At 46.8% G+C, this 3,835-nt stretch overlaps 1 long non-coding RNA gene across 1 annotated transcript; it reads right to left on the bottom strand.

Annotated features, from left to right (window-relative positions):
• Nucleotides 1-425: 425 nt before the first annotated feature.
• LOC120840904 lies at nt 426-966 on the bottom strand. Its single transcript, XR_006078425.1, has 3 exons — nt 806-966; nt 639-713; nt 426-520 (listed from the first exon to the last, which is right to left on the bottom strand). It is a non-coding gene; the product is annotated as an uncharacterized LOC120840904 (long non-coding RNA).
• Between the last annotated feature and the right edge of the window lie 2,869 nt (nt 967-3,835).

Raw genomic sequence — 3,835 nt, 5'->3', positions numbered from 1 at the left:
TGCTGCCTTACACGAGGCTTTGCGAAAAGATTATTGCATTACCATTCAGTGAAACCCATTCAGGTGTTTTGGTGGTTCGTCTGTGAAACTTTATGAACATTTTGTATACATTACTTTAAATATAATAATGTGAAGCACAAATAAATGGTGGATTTTCAACTGACTCCAGTTTGTAGCTGGCTGCCATCCGGCCTTGTGTTCTGTGACATAGTGCTATATGTACCCTTGTATGTACCGCCAACTTTCAGAATAAATTTTAGTATCTTCAAGTCATCTGATACCTATAACTAGCCTTGGTTGTTTATGTTCGGCGACTAATTTGTGCACTTTAACAATACAAAACAAAAAGGTGCAAGAGGTAAAATGAAAGAGCACTTACCTCTGTGAGAAAGTACACCGGCACTGCTAGAGAAAGAGTCCTCAGGTGACGGTCCATAAATCGACGGCGCCATGTCAGCCATGTCTCCGCTGGACTCGTGAGCAGGAACAGCATTTTGAGGAAGGGCGTAGCTATGATCAGCTTCAAAATAAATAGAAAAAATAGAAAGTGCTGTTACAATAACTGTAGTAAGAGCAAAAAACACAAAAAAGTCAGAGCAACAAGGCGCGCAGAAACGCCCTGCTCTCCCATCACTTACCATGAGCCTCCAGTGGACTGTTCTCTAGTGGGAGACAGGAATATGTGTGGTCCCATGAAGCTGACGAACATCCCTCTGCGAAGGTAATGTGAAAACAGTGAATTAGTGGTTGAATTTCAGATTCATTCTACTTTTTTAACATCTGAAAATGAAAAAAAAAAAATTACCTTCTTCCAGGGACAGCCCGATTTCGGAAGACTGGTCGTCAGGAATGCCACAGGAACTCTGCGAGTCTGGGCGGCTGGAGTATGTGCAGGTCGATGAAGTTGGAGAACTCCTCCCTGCAAATTTAACATGAAGTTATTGAAGGCATAGCGGTTAAATTCCTAGTTGATTCTCGTATTAAAAAAAAAAAATCACCTTCTTCCAGTGACAGCTCGATTTCGGAAGACCGTACGTCAGGAACATAGGCCGGCATTTTAAGCTGTCCTCACTCAAACTCAGGATCACTATTTGTTCCTCAATCAGGACTCACGCCCACTCACGATCACGATTTATTCAAAATAGGGTCATCACCCGGACTCACCCTCACGGTTCAACACAAAACCAAAACCCACTCGGCGCCATCATCGCGGTCGTCACGATCGCATATCATCCCGGTCATCACGCTCACAGGTCATCACAAATCATCAGACTCACAGGCCATCAGACTCACAGGTCATCACACTCACAGGTCCTCACGGTCCTCACACTCACAGGTCATCACGGTCCTCGCACTCACAGGTCCTCACACTCACAGCTCTACACGGTCCTCACACTCACAGGTCCTCACGGATCTCACACTCACACAGGCCCTCACGGCCCTCACACTCACAGGCCATCACGGTCCTCGCACTCACAGGTCCTCACACTCACAGCTCCTCACGGTCCTCACACTCACAAGTCCTCACGGTCCTCGCACTCGCACAGGTCCTCACGGTCCTCACACTCACAGGTCATCAAGGTCCTCGCACTCACAGGCCCTCACACTCACAGCTCCTCATGGTCCTCACAGGTCCTCACGGTCCTCACACTCACACAGGTCTTCACGCTCATCTTACCCACAGGTCCTCACACTTACAGGTCATCACGCTTACAAGTTGTTTTCTTTGTTTTTCTTTTGTTCCTCGCAAGCCGTTGGTCTGTCTCCGCGTGAGTCGTGCGACGGGGAAACTACCCTAAAATACCGAACTTCTGAACCGCTTATCCAATTTGAAAGAAATGTACTATGTTTATGCTCCGCACATTTCTAGCAAATCTCGTTCACCCTGATTAGTTACGAAAATAACTAAATGCAAGCTGACGAAATTGGTTGTGTTGAACTTTCGCCTGCTGACAAGGGGCAGCAAAAAAACACAAACGCGCCTTCCGACAGCTTACACAGACAACGTCGCAGTGATTAGAGCATCGCCTCGCTGTGCATACCTCGCTCATTTGTACACAAATGAACGATTAATACATATACCATCCCCGTTTCTTTTTTCGTGTGCCACCCACACGTAATTCTACGGAAGTTTATGCAGCATATATATAATAAACATATGCACTGACCAAATTTTTTTTCTCTTTTTTTTTGGGGGGGGGGGGTATTGTTAGGTAGGGTGACTTCCGTCTGGTTTGAAATCTCACCATAATTCCTGTTGGATGTGTTGGGTGGGGGGTTCCGCAGTTCTGTGGTGTCCGTCAGTCGTATGCTGCTCTATGAGCAGAGACCGTTGGAGGCCGAGTTTTCCTTTTCACTCGAGCTACTTCTGCTTTTGTTGATCGACCGTGCTTGCCGCACTAGGCTGCGATTTAAGGGATCATCAGCCGACATTGTTTTTCAGTCATCTCGGCCTTTATAAAATACTGGCAGCATTTATTATCATGATACGTGCAGCCGTCCTTGGATTGGTTTCATTTGGATTGGTTTGGCATGGCTTTGCTTAATTTGGTTTAGAGTGGGTCGGGGGTTTGGGGTCGTCTCCGTGTGTCTCTTTGTCGCGCTCTCGATCACGTAAGGTGCACCACTTTTTATGTGGCAAGCCGCGCCATTCTTGGCGCGCAGTTCATCGAACAAGTTTTTATAGACAGATCGTTTCATTGACGCTGCGATGTTTCATCGGCAAACCGTTTCTTCGACATTCGATGCATGACAGAGTTTGCTACATTTCGTCGACACTTCTTTTTTTTTTTTTTTTTTTTTTTTTTTTTTTTTTTTTTTTTTTTTTACTCGGACGTTTAGACGACATTTCTCTTTCTCTCTCCTTCATCGACGCGGCTTCTTGGCGTCTCGCGTTCTTCGCTTGTTCGCAGCGCACTACGGTGGTGTCCGCTACGGGCAGGGCGCAGGTGGCGCAAGCGCAAATGCTCCTCACTCTTTGTACGCAGTGCGCTGTGCGCTTACGTTGCTGGAATGGTGCGTGCGGCGAGGCGTTCTTTTGGACACGTTTGGCTGTACGGGCGCGTGCTCGGCCTGTCTAGCGGCTATTTGTTTACGTAAGAAGCGTGCCCTATGAAGCTGAGGCTCGGCACTCGACAGCCAGACGGCCGGACGTAATTGTTGCTTTCTGTCGTGCTCTTGGCTGCGTGCACACTCGAAGCTCGCGAGATGCATAATCGTTCCGAACTTTTTCTAAAGGAGTGTTTCTCGACGCGGTGGTGGCCTCGTACACCGCTCTTTTTTTCTTTTTTTTTTTTTTTGTAGAATTATGTAAGGCTTATTTTGTGCCCAGCAATACACGCAAAATACCAAAACTGATGTTTTGCATTCTCGTCTTGCAAGTTTTCCGAAAAAGGTAGTGATGTAGAGGTTAACCTGTCGATTTCGGTAGTCTTTAAGAGTCGATGAACAAGGTATTTACATTGTTGTAGTGTGTAGAGTTGGAGCTGGCGGAGATCTATCGCCTATGTCGTCTTCTTTGCCATTGGGCAGCTGACCGATTCTACGTGCTGGAGCTCTCGCTTGAAGCGTGATCCTATTTATATAGTATTCAATAGTGCTCATCCATGTGTACTGTAGTGAACATTTCAGGCCGACATATCAATAGGTTCTTGTTATCAACCAGGAAAACGGAATATCTGTAAACACCTCCCGACAAAAAATGAAAACCAGAGCTCGCCGTTCGCTTTGACCAATAGACCGATCTCCCGCACTCTACGGCTACCACAATGACAATTGTGGTAGCCGTGAAACGCGAACTTAATCGCGCCGCCGCTTCGCGGCGACGCGACAGACC

This window comes from Ixodes scapularis, unplaced genomic scaffold, assembly GCF_016920785.2.
Source record: "Ixodes scapularis isolate PalLabHiFi unplaced genomic scaffold, ASM1692078v2 PGA_scaffold5__190_contigs__length_132052651, whole genome shotgun sequence".
NCBI classification, from domain to species: domain Eukaryota; kingdom Metazoa; phylum Arthropoda; class Arachnida; order Ixodida; family Ixodidae; genus Ixodes; species Ixodes scapularis.
This window is presented reverse-complemented; position numbering and strand designations above follow the sequence as displayed.